Source organism: Solanum dulcamara, chromosome 2 (assembly GCF_947179165.1).
Source record: "Solanum dulcamara chromosome 2, daSolDulc1.2, whole genome shotgun sequence".
NCBI classification, from domain to species: domain Eukaryota; kingdom Viridiplantae; phylum Streptophyta; class Magnoliopsida; order Solanales; family Solanaceae; genus Solanum; species Solanum dulcamara.
The window spans coordinates 6,198,706-6,210,903 of NC_077238.1; the positions used below are offsets into that span (position 1 = coordinate 6,198,706).

A 12,198-nucleotide genomic window follows, 5' to 3' on the forward strand; every position below is an offset into this window, starting at 1 on the left:
AAGAAGAAGAAAGAATGGAAAATAATCCTGTCAAAATTTGGTCCTTTATGATTCTATTTGTGTTTGGTAAAAACTGTCAAATTAGTAATCAATCCAAGAGTGAATGATTGTTACAGAAATGTTTTTAAGCTAATACGGAAAGTGTCAAGGAAAAAGAACTCTAGAATGTATTACATATATAAAGATACATATTTAACTTTAGTTGCAGTGGATCAACTGTGTACGTACCTGATAACCAAATCAAGCTTGAATTTGAGGGTCAAGGTATGATGATTGTTCTACTTCTGGATAAATAGTTTGAAACCACAATTTTGCATTTCTTCAACTTGTTTTTCCTGGATATCCTTGGCTGATTCAACAAGTGATTCTTTGCATGATATCACCTCCATAGATTTTAGAGTCAGCATGTCTGCAAAGCGAGGAGGGATCTGCTCAAGATGTCGCAATCTTCTTATCACCAAGTGTTCCAGGCATGGAAAAGCATCATCTGAAACATTCCATTCAAAAAAAGAAGGATTTTGTAGTTTCAAGAATTTGAGGCGAGGGAACTGCTCATCAGTCACTTCCCATACTTCGCATCTAATGGAAACATTTAGCAGTTTGAGTACCACAAGGCTGGGGAGGGTTTCAACCTGATCAGGTCTAAATAAATGATCATTGAGTAGTGTTAATTTCTTAAGACTTGATGGTAAGTTCAGATTGTCGGCCCAGGTCCCCATACAACCCCAAGAAAACTTGAGCACTTCAAGCTTAGTAAGATTGTTAAATGCACAACTTCACATCTCAGTTTTTGAAGATTTGGTGTCTTTACCAATATGTTATTCGCGTCCTCCTCACAAGAAAACCATGCTGAGGCAAGAGTTCTCAACTCGTTCATTTTTGGGGGACTCTTAAGGAGCTCTTCATGAACAATGGGTATAGGGATAATAGCACTGTTATATGTAGATGGCGCAGCTTGACCATCTTCCAAAGTGTGTCTGGTAATGATACTCGTCTTCCAATTCCTTTAACTATCAAAGTTTCAAGGTTCCAAGGATTGGACGAGAATGATAATGAAGAATCTTCAGCAATTCTAACAGCAACATATCCTAAGCAGGTTAACGCTTCTGGGAAAGAATCAATTACAGTGAATTCCAAATTTTGCATTTCTTCAACTTGTGTTTCCCGGATATCCTTGGCTGATTCAACAAGTGATTTTTTGCATGCCATCACCTCAATAGATTTTAGAGTTGGCATGTCTGCAAAGCGAGAAGGGATCTCCTCTAGATGTCGCCATCTTCTTAACACCAAGTGCTCAAGGCAAGGAAAAGCATCATCTGAAACATTCCATTCTGAAAAAGAAGGATCTTGCAGTTTCAAGAATTTGAGGTGAGGGAACTGCTCATCGGTCACTTCCCATACTTTGGAAAAGAAGCTAACTTGTAGCAGTTTGAGTACCACAAGCCTGGAGAGGGTTGCGACTTGACCCAAACTAGCCAGGCGACCATTGGATAGTGTTAATTTCTTGAGACTTGGTGGCAAGTTCAGCTTGGTGGCCATGGCCCCTGCACGACCCCAAGAAAACTTGAGCATATCAAGCTTAGTAAGATTGTTAAATGCAGGGAAATAGAAATCACTTGTCAAAACTTCACATCTCAGTTTTTGAAGATTTGGTATCTTTGCGAAGACCCTGTTCGTGTCCTCCACACAAGAAAACCATGCTGAGGAAAGAGTTCTCAAGCCATCCATTTTTTGCAGAGCATTGTTTATATTGAAAACAACGCGGTTGTATATGTGTAAATGGCGCAACTTGACCATCTTCCAGAGTGTATCTGGTAAAGTTACACGTCCTTCAAGTCCTCTAACTATTAAAGTTTCAAGGTTCCAAAGATTGTCCGAGAATGACAATGAAGAATCTTCAGCAACCTTAACAGCAACATATCTCACGCAGGTTAACGCTTCTGGGAAAGAATCAATTACAGTGAATTCTAAATCTAGCACCCAGAGGAACTTGAAACTGTTAAAAGTGTGAGATGCATAGCCTATTGAAGATAATCGAATTTGCCTTCCCTTCATCAAGTGGAAAGATTATACATCTGAACAAATCGAACTCCATTCTGCAAGATTATTACCTTGAGAGTAAAGGCATAAGCGTCGTGGAATGTTAATCTTCTGATAGGAAATAGGACACATATTATCATTGTCCCTGTTAATAGAGAAATTAGTATGATCAGAATATGTTTATAAGATAAAATTGATTCTACATAGAGGAATATTAGATTGTATTACCCTTTTATGCATTGTAGAAAGTTCTCCACCTTGGCTTTCTTCTTACAAAAATCAAGCAACAAGTCATGAATGCGACATGCCTTAGTCTTACCATCAGACCTCTTCTTGGAAACCATCACGAGGTTTCTTCCAATAAGGTTCTTTAAGTAACACTCTGCTATATCCTCGGAAAGCTTCTCTTTATGAGTTTTTACCAAACCTTCTGCTGTCCACAACCATGTCAACTTTGAAACCTGTATCTCTTCATCCTCTAGAAATATTCCAAAATACAAAAAACAAGGTTTCAAATGAAATGGTAAATCTTGGTAACTAAGATTTATTAAATCCTCTGACTTAGACTGGATGTGTGAACCTAAATTTATTGCAACCTGTTCCCAACAATGTTTCTCCTTCTCCCTTCCTTCGAGAATACCTGCTACTAGGACAACTGAAAGAGGTAGCCCTCCACACTTTTGTGCTATCTTTCGGCCAACATCTTCTAAGACAGGGGGGCAACTTCTTGTATTGAACAACTTATCCTTCAATAACATCCAACTTTCTTCCGGTGTAAGCAATCGAAGAAAATGAGGATCACTTACGAGTTTTGCATGGGAGGCAACATCACCAAGCCGAGTTGTCAGGATAATTTTACTTCCATTATTGGCATCACAGAAGCAAGGGTATAGATCATCCCATGCAGCAGTTTCCCAGACATCATCAATGAGGATAAGGTACCTCTGAACCAATAGAAGTTTGCGCAACCTATCTACTAATTCATTCTCTGGTAGTCTATCACTTATAATTGTATCCTTCTTAATACCACGAAGAATGGTTAGTAACAAGTCCTTGCGTGTATAAACTTGAGATACACAACATTGTGCACGGACATCAAAATGAGAAACGACTAACTGATCAAAAAATAGTTTGTTAGCTAGAAATGTCTTACCCAATCCAGGCATGCCCACGATTGAGATGACATCCAAGTGTGATGATCCTCTGATTAGCTGCCGTCTTAGAGTGTCCATCACCTCCTGAAATCCAACCATCTCTTCTCTTATGCTTGTAGTCCTAGCAAATTCTGAAGTATGAGCACTGGCAACATCTGTGGTATTATGCAATACCAAGTCAGAGAGTTTGTTTTCATAAATCTCCGCTACTTCCCTTATGAGTAGTGTAATCTCCTCTATGATGTCCCCGGTCCAGAGAAGAAGACACCACTCAGGAATGTCTTTGTTCCTAACGGCCAAATGTTCCACCTCATATGCTTTAGCAATCATCTGCATCGCAAAAGATTCAAATCCAACATGCTGCTTCTGAAAGTGCTCCAGTTGTTGCTGAATTGTCCGAAGTTGGCTCCTTATAGAAGAAAGTACGTCTGAGTTGCGGCTTAGAAACTCCTTCAGGTGGTCTAAAATGATGTCAATAGATCCCAGCCCATCAATCTTAGGTAATTTGAAGTGAAATGACTTCCGTGTGATGAGGTAGATCAGTGCTTGATTACTCTGAATATCACCTGGGAAGTGAAGGATTGGCACTTGGTTTAACTCCCCAACAGCCATGTCTTCCTTCTCCTCCACGCTGTCATACAACGAGTAAATTAGAAGCCCTGCATCAATAATTGCTGTATCAAGATCTTTAAGGGCCTCTCTTGGTAAATTGATGAGACTGACTCTCAAATCGTTGAGCATTGGCATTTGATCCTTGAAAGTAATAGGTAGCTCTTCCAAATGGTGTACGAGAGTCTCCACAAAGCCATATTTATAATCAGCAACATGCTCAGCTTGGTTATTTGGACGGCATCCTGATTTAAGAGCTTGCAGGACATCAAAATAGATCTTGCGGATACATGGTTGACTGGGCTGAATCCTCATTTGAAGGTCAGAAAATGAAGCATTCATTTTAGCTGAAGCCAAGTCTTCTTCTTTCCAATGGTCTGGCAAATTCAACCAGGAAATCATTGCTGCATGACCAGACACAACTAAAACATGAGTGAAGAACGTATGTTGGCTTTGAGGATCAGTGCATCTGTCCGAAATAAAGTAGACAAAATTTCTCAACAACTTCAACTGTTTTACAACCACTTTCATTTGTTGCCGGCTGGAGTGAGGAACTAAAGGAGATCCAGTAAAAGGTTCAAACATCTCTAATAAATCAGTGAGATTTCTTACAACAGTATCAATGAATCTCTTTATAAATTCAGGAGTAGCAACGTTGGAGGAAAGTGGTAATGATGCTTCGGGAAAGGAGTATTTACCTCTGAATTCCAACTTAGTCTCCAAAATCTTTTCTACCAACCTATAGACTATAGTACACGAGAAAAGCATCGCTGGGATAGTTGATTCTTTTGAATTCAGCTTCAGCATAAGGAAAAGGAGCTTGGACTTGCTGTGTAACATCGTAGCATACAGTTCTGAAACTCTGCAAGCTGAGAAACAAATTAATGTTGATGAGGGTAAAATATATATAAAAATATTTTTTTTGATATGTTGGAAAAGCTGAAAATTAATTAATCAATTTCATACTCTATATTGCTTCGGTTACCTAAATCCCATTCATGACCAAGCTTTTCCAAACGAGAAAGGTCATAATTTTTCCCTGTGGACAAATACTCATATGAAGAAGCCATCAACTCGGAAATTTAGCTGAAGGTGTTCAATTTTCTTTCTATTCTTTTGGTTTCTAAATGGTTGTGTTAGGGAATTAATAGACTTGTTAATGACAGTTGACTTTGAGAATAATTAAGAGCCCGTTTGGATAAGCTTAAAAAAAAGTATTTTTTATGTATGAAGTGCTTTTAGAATTTTGAAGTGCTAAAAGTTATTTTTATAAATAAGCAGTTGAGCGTTTGAATAAAAATGCTTATGCTGAAAAATGAGGAAAATGATGTGAATTTTAGGGTTAAAAGAATAAAAAAGGTAGTTTGTATTATGAAATACAACAAAACAAGGAAGCAAGAGTAAAAGATAAGAAAGAAGAACAAAGGAGAAATTTTACTATGTATATGTAGTATATCTCTATCATCTTTACATTGAAGAAGGCTATTTATAGCCATATGTAAATGGAAGAAAATAAAACATTAATGGGTAAGTTGCCCACTAAAAAAAGATAGAGGATCATCCACTAATGCAAAGTGGACAACCATTAATTTGGTTGATAACACTCCCCCTTGGGTGTCCACGTAAAATGTATCTCATTAAACACTTTACAAGAAACAATATACATAGTTATTCTGAACATCCATAGATGTTGTGCCTCGTTAAAACCTTATTAGGAAAAACCCAGTGGGAAAAAGCCTAATGAAGGAAAAAGAGTACACACATCTGATAATACGCATTGAGTTCTGCCTCATTAAAAACCTTACCAGGAAAATCCGGTGGAATAAAACCTTGGCTAAGGAAAAAATAGTACAGCGCGTATTTTGCTCCCCCTGATGAAAACATCACTTAACATCTCGAAGACGACGCATTCCAATTTTGTATCTCATTTTCTCAAAGGTTGAAGTTGGCAATGCCTTGGTAAACATATCTGCTAAATTGTCACTTGAACGAATTTGTTGGACATCTATTTCACCCTTCTTTTGAAGATCATGAGTGAAAAAGAATTTTGGTGAAATATGTTTTGTTCTGTCTCCTTTGATGTATCCTCCCTTCAGTTGAGCTATACATGCAGCATTGTCTTCATACAATATTGTTGGAGCATCTTTTGTCAAAGAAAGGCCACATGTTTCTTGAATGTGTTGAGTTATTGATCTTAACCAAACACATTCTCGACTTGCTTCATGAATGGCTATTATCTCTGCATGATTTGAAGAAGTAGCAACCATAGTTTTCTTTGTTGAACGCCATGATATAGCTGTACCACCACATGTAAATAAATAGCCTGTCTGCGATCGACCCTTATGGGGATCAGACAAATATCCCGCATCTGCGTAACCAATCAATTGTGACGGGGATTCATTCGAGTAAAACAAACCCATATCAATGGTCCCTCGAAGGTATCTGAATATATGCTTAATTCCATTCCAGTGTTTTCGCGTTGGGGAAGAACTAAATCTTGCTAACAAGTTTACTGCGAAGGCTATATCTGGTCTAGAATTGTTGGCAAGATACATTAATGCACCAATTGCACTAAGGTATGGTATTTCAGCACCAACAAGTTCTTCATCATTTTCATGAGGTCGAAATGGATCTTTATTAATATCAAGAGATCTCACAATCATTGGGGTACTCAGTGGGTGTGCTTTATCCATGTAAAATCTCCTTAAAATATTTTCTATATATGTTGATTGATGGACAAATATCCCATTTGAAAAATATTCAATTTGTAGACCAAGACAAAATTTTGTCTTTCCGAGGTCTTTCATTTCGAACTCCTTTTAAAGACATTTTACTGCCTTTGAAAGTTCTTCAGGAGTTCCGATAATATTCAAATCATCAACATATACTGCTATTATAACAAATTCAGATCCAGACCTTTTCATAAAGACACAAGGGCAAATTTGATCATTTTTATATCCCTCTTTTAGCAAGTATTCACTAAGACGATTGTACCACATTCGCCCTGATTGTTTCAGCCCATATAAAGATTTTTGAAGTTTTATTGAACAAGTTTCCCGGGAATCTTGTAATATCCCCTAAAAACGTTGTATACGATGTTTCAATTTTTGCCTAAACATGTTACAACCTCTGTATTTTGGTCATAACTTTTCATAGAAATATCCAAATTGAGTGATTCAAATTTCTGAGTAACCACAAGATCATTACCTACAACTTTTATGAAGACCATATTTTAAGATTCGGAGGTTAAGTAGGTCAAATAAATTAATCTTTGTAAGGTAGGATGCTGTTACGGAAATGAGTGTTTATAGAAGAAAAATCATATATCACTGTAGGTTTATCCAAATTGGTTGATTCTTGAACGATATGAAACTAGACTTCCATATCTACAATTCTTATGAAGACACCAAATCCTAATAAGGAATTTATCTTATTCAAACGCAGCTCCCAAAAAGAGTATTCTGTCAAAGATAACTCATTTCACCTACCATAGAAAGATCTAGATACATTTGACATCACTCATGACATAAATTGTCCTCCATTTAACATCATCCATGACATCAATATATTCCACTAAATTTTCAGATTTTTATTTATAATTATTTTATTTATTGTTAGGTCATCTTTTCCACCTATAAATACCCACCTTATTTCCTCATTTTATTCATCAAGCTTTCTCAAGCAAATCTTCTCTCTATACACATTCTCAAATATAGTTTTAGTTCTTAGTAGTGAAGAAATACTATTCCGGTGATTCATATATTCCGGGTAGTACACAAAACGTTCCGGCAAGGAGAGAAGCTAGGACTCAAGAGTGTTCATTAAGTCTTCCGGTACCAACTAAAGCTTCGGTTTCCAGGTATGTAAGGTTTCAATGAGAGTATTCCTTCCACTCTCATGTCTAAATTATTTTGATTATATGATAAATTATGTTTATTTTCTTTAAGCTTTACTCTAAGTTATGTGGGTGTTTATCCATGGGTTCTTCCACCCATGTAGTCCAAAAACTCTTTCAATTAAATATCTTGATTTCAAGTAATATTTTCTTATGTAAATTCTTAATTTTACTTAATAGTATGAATTATGGTTAAACTAATGATTATTGGTCTATTTGATGCAACATAATTTTATATGTATGAATTGATGGTTTACAAGTAATTCCTCTATTTATCTATTTAAAAGTTCTTGAAATTCATGGTGGGTTGTTTAAATCATGATTTTTAATTAATGGATTTCAAAGTATTTATGTATATTTATTTACATACATATTTGCAAGTTGAAGTGATTTGAACCCACCTAGTTTTACTATGTTTTTAATAAAGTTTGACTTGAAAGCTTTGACTCCAAATAAATGTTTATGAAAGCAATATCCATGATCAAAAAGGGAGTCTTATGAAATGAAAGAATGATGAAATGATATGAATGATGGATTCTTTATGCAATAAGGACAATTCTTGCATATTTGAATTATCAAATGTTTTAATGAGCTATTCTACCGAATATGATGTTCGAATTCTCAAGTTATATGCTATGAATATTTTGAAGTATTAAACTATTCCGTGGGATTGACTTAGCACCGAATGAGGCATTGAGGTGGGATTCGGTAAGGGAATCCTAGTAGCAACCCCTTGTCTCATTAACTATGTGCCAACATAGGAGCCCTTGTAGGCTTAGGCTAATGGATCCATAAATAGCCCTTAAAGTTAAAGTTAAAGAAATGAATGAAGTTGACGGAGTTCTACCTGGCAAGTAGTCTCCCCGGCCAACGTAGGGGGTTATGTTGGATTCCATGTAATAGCTCGCATGGTCTTAAATGTCGGTTATGGTTAGCTTCCCACAAAATGAATGTTTTAAAGGATATCCATATGATTTATTATGCATGTATTACATTATGTTCCATATTACATAAATGTTATAATATTTTCTCAATGTTCATGCATCCTTACATACTTAGTACATTCAAAGTACTAACGCATACTCTTTTGCCTACATGATATCACCATGTAGGGATCGGTGCTCCTCCTCGTTCTCCTCCACGTGGCTAGTTGATATTCCATTGAAGACTACTTTTGGTGAGTTCCCATGTTCCGGGAACAATACTCCTTTGTCTTTCTAGCTTATGATATGTTAAGATATTTTATTATGGCATTTCTTCTATTATGATTGAGGGTGAGCTAGGAACTTGTCTTAGCCCCATTAAATCTAATAGTTAGAGGTATTGTTGGACATATGTAAGTTGAAGATTTATTATTATGATTTCCGCTTGTCTATTTATCATCATTACCTATGAAAGGCTAAAAGAATGCTAAGAGGCTTGTTTGAGGTACTTTCGGGTTCCTCATTCGCCATGTCACGTCTAGGCCCTAGGCTTGGGTCGTGACAAATCTTTATATATTTCAGGCATTTTAAATCCTTCAGGAATTTTCATAAAGATATCGTTATCCAGAGAACCATATAAATAGGCTGTAACGACATCCATCAGATGCATGACAAGTTTTTCATAAACTGCCAGATTTATAAGATACCTGAAAGTGATTGCATCCACCACAGGAGAATATGTTTCCATATAATAAATGCCGGGTCTTTGCGAAAATCCTTGTGCCACAAGTCGTGCTTTATATCTTACAACTTCATTTTTCTCATTTCTTTTACGCACAAAGACCCATTTGTACCCCACTGGTTTTATACCTTCAGGTGTTCGGACTATCGGTCCGAAAACTTCGCGTTTTTCAAGCGAAGCTAATTCAACTTCAATTGCATCTTTCCATTTTGGCCAATCATTCCTCTGTCTACATTCATCGACAGATTTTGGTTCAAGATCCTCATTTTGTTGCATTATTTCCATAGCAACATTATAAGCAAAACTATTGTCGACAATTACATTATTTCGGTTCCATATATTTCCTGATGAGACATAATTTATTGAAATTTCTTTATTATTTTCAGGCGCCTTAACCTCTTCCAATGTTTCATCAATTGTTATGTCTCCTTGCTTATCTTGAGCAGATTCTTTCATATCATGACCATCTTGATTATTTGCTCCTTTTCTTTTTCGAGGATTTTTATCTTTGGAACCGATTGGTCTACCACGTTTTAAATGTGGTTTAGACTCATTTGCATTATTTAATTGTCCTATTGGGACATCAACTCGAATTGGAGCATTAGCAGCTGGGATATGAGATTTAGTAACTCTTAATAGGTCAGTGAATGCATCTGGCAGTTGATTTGCAATATTTTGCAAATGAATTATCTTTTGAACTTCCAGTTCACATTTATTTGTACGAGGATCTAAATGAGATAATGGTAATGCATTCCAATCTATTTCCCTTTTGAGCTGCTTATTTTCTCCCCCTAATATTGGGTATACTGATTCATCAAAATGACAATCAGCAAATCTTGCAGTAAATAAATCTTCAGTCATAGGTTCCAAATATTTTATGATAGAAGGAGATTCATACCCAACATATATCCCCAATCTTCTTTGGGGTCCCATCTTTGTGCGTTGTGGTGGAGCAATTGGAACATATACTGCACTTCCAAATATTCTAAGATGGGAAATGTTTGGCTCCTGACCAAAAGCCAATTGTAATGGAGAGACTTTGTGATAACTTGTGGGTCTGATCCGCACAAGACTTGCTGCATGCAAAATAACATGACCCCATAATGAAATGGGAAGTTTTGTTCTCATAAGCATTGGTCTAGCAATTAATTGGAGACGTTTAATTAATGATTCTGCTAGACCATTTTGAGTATGAACATGAGCAACCAGATGCTCAACTGTTATCCCAGTGGACAAACAATAATCATTAAATGCCTGAGATGTGAACTCACCAGCATTATCAAGACGAATTGCCTTTATTGCATAATCTGGAAATTGTGCTCTTAACTTAATTATTTGAGCAAGTAATCTCGCAAATGCCATATTACGAGTTGATAATAAGCACATATGTGACCATCTTGTAGATGCATCTATTAAAACCATATAATATTTGAATGGTCCACATGATGGGTGAATGGGTCCACATATATCACCCTGTATTCGTTCCAGAAATGTTGGGGATTCAATGCCCACTTTGATTACTGATGGTCTAGTAATCAATTTTCCTTGAGAACATGCGGCACAAGTGAATTCTTTAAACTGAAGAATCTTTTGGTTCTTCAAAGAGTGTCCATATGAACTCTCAATTATTTTGCGCATCATATTAGAACCGGGATGGCCCAACCGGTCATGCCAAATAATAAAATCATTTGAGTTAGTAAACTTCTGGTTTACTATGGCATGTGTTTCAACCATGCTAATACTTGTGAAGTATAAGCCGGATGAAAGAGCGGGTAACTTTTCAAGAATAAACCTTTTGCCCGACATCATTGTAGTAATATAAAGATATTCATTCTTTTCATCATTTGTAGTCTCAATATGATAACCATTTTGACGAATATTTTTGAAACTTAATAAATTTCTTTGAGACTTACTACAATATAATGCTTCATTAATTGTTAAATTTGTTCCCCCAACAAGTACAACTTTAGCTTTTCCGGATCCTTCAATTAATTTTGTACTACCAGATATTGTATTAATATTAGCTTTTTTCATAATCAAATAAGAGAAATATTTCTTATCTCTTAAAATAGTGTGTGTTGTGGCATTATCAATAAGACACATATTATCATAATTGATTTTGGATCCAACTGATGACTGAGAAATTTCCATATTCTTCATAAATGAAAAGAGATACATTATAAGAGTGTGAAAAACTAACAACATAAAAACTTTAAGATATTGAACTGCTTTAAGAAACAAAAAAAAACATAAAAACAGTAACTATAATATCATGAATGAGTGTGAAAAATATTCTTTACTCACATGTATTTTTGACAATATTGTATATAAAGTATTAAAAAAAACAGCATTAGTACTAATATGACCTTAATTGAATATAATTATAACACATGCGATAACATATATCTATGCAGATTGTTATGTGCCAGTATCAAATGATGTGAAAATCATATATACACAGTATACACTAATTTTATAACTTAATGACTAATTTGACATATTTTAGCATCTTCGATCATGTATTATTATATGTGTTAATAAAGCTCATCAGATACTGTCTGCAAATCGTAAATAAATTACTATGTTAACACGCTTGAAATTGGGTTCATATTTCTTTATATAACTCAATACACTAAAATTTTTAATAAATAAACTCAATTAACAATTTATTTTGGTAACAAGTGTCATAGTGAGAAGTGTTAATCTAGGTTTTTGAATGGTACAAATGTACAACTAAAAAATATCAAGTAATATTGTGTGATAATACTACATAAAAATGACAAATAAGCAACAAAAATAAATAACACACCATACTACATAATATAGAGCTTTCAA

The 12,198-nt window shown here is 35.4% G+C and overlaps 1 pseudogene; it reads right to left on the reverse strand.

Moving 5' to 3' along the window:
- Positions 1-807: 807 nt before the first annotated feature.
- LOC129879818 (putative late blight resistance protein homolog R1B-23) lies at positions 808-4,873 on the reverse strand (annotated as a pseudogene).
- Positions 4,874-12,198: the final 7,325 nt, after the last annotated feature.